Genomic DNA, 1044 nt, shown 5'->3' on the forward strand with positions numbered 1-1044 from the left:
TGAACTGAAACCTCTTTGCATAATGGTGTAAAGATAATGACTCTTTTAAAAAGGGTCTGGTTCATTTGTATATATGATATTCCATGATCTTTTAGAGGTAAAGCAAAGCAGTAGATGAAGGAGAAAAAAAGTACTAAAGATAAATTTTTCTCCACTGTGAATGCAATTTTAATTCTCATCTCTTTAAATATAGGAGGATCCAGTTATGTACTGCTTCCAGTTTCTTTTCAGTAAAAATACATTATTTATAATTTAAGTGATCTTTCTTCTAAGAAAAATTCTTTTGTTTCTTTTTAACCAAATGGTCCCCAATTTGTTACGAATTCTTGTCTAAGCTTTGCGCAGTGGCAGTATCGTAGCCAATGAGGTTTATCCGAGGCGCGATTATTGCTAATTGATTATTGCTAATTGAATTCTTGTCTAATCTTTACAAAATAGAAGCCTGTGACTGTGTTTGGAGATAGCCTGTGCGCAAAATTCTAATCTAGGAACTGGGCAAGCACTAGTGAAAGGAACTCTCTGTTCACATCAGTTTAGTATCCCAGTCATTTTGAGCTGATATTGGATTCAGGTAGGAGTAGGATTACAAACAGTACCAGGACTCTTACAATAGCAGAACTATCCTGCGTGCAGACTCATTTCCTGGGTACTTTCGTAGCAAACATACAATGACATTGTGCACTGGCACTGTGAAGTAGCAAGATTTGCCAAACCCAGCCAAGCATTGGTGAAATCATATAAATCAAAGCAACGGGGTTGATGTTGAAAGCCTAGTGGCTGATTAGGTCTCCATGTCTGTTGTTGGAGCCATTTGTTGCTAGCTGTACTCCAACCAAAGCAGATTGTCTAGTAGTCCCTTGTTCATGTTTTTTCTTGTTGTAGGAGGATTCTTGTACTTTCTGTGTTTCTCACATACATACAGAAGTCCTCTCTACGTAGTAAAGGTTCTATTAATGTCTTTAATAGACAATTAAAGCCTCCCTTTCCTCAAAATTGAGTTTTGTTTTTGTTTGTGGACAAGTTATCAATAACAACACCAAATCA

The 1044-nt window shown here is 36.6% G+C and overlaps 1 non-coding gene across 1 annotated transcript; it reads left to right on the forward strand.

Moving 5' to 3' along the window:
- The first annotated feature begins 333 nt into the window (after positions 1-333).
- On the forward strand, positions 334-471 carry LOC138807517 (U4 spliceosomal RNA). Its single transcript, XR_011366186.1, has one exon. It is a non-coding gene; the product is annotated as a U4 spliceosomal RNA (small nuclear RNA).
- Positions 472-1044: the final 573 nt, after the last annotated feature.

This window comes from Dipodomys merriami, unplaced genomic scaffold (genome assembly GCF_024711535.1).
Source record: "Dipodomys merriami isolate MVZ:Mamm:240054 unplaced genomic scaffold, mDipMer1.0.p SCAF_42, whole genome shotgun sequence".
Classification (NCBI taxonomy): Eukaryota; Metazoa; Chordata; class Mammalia; order Rodentia; family Heteromyidae; genus Dipodomys; species Dipodomys merriami.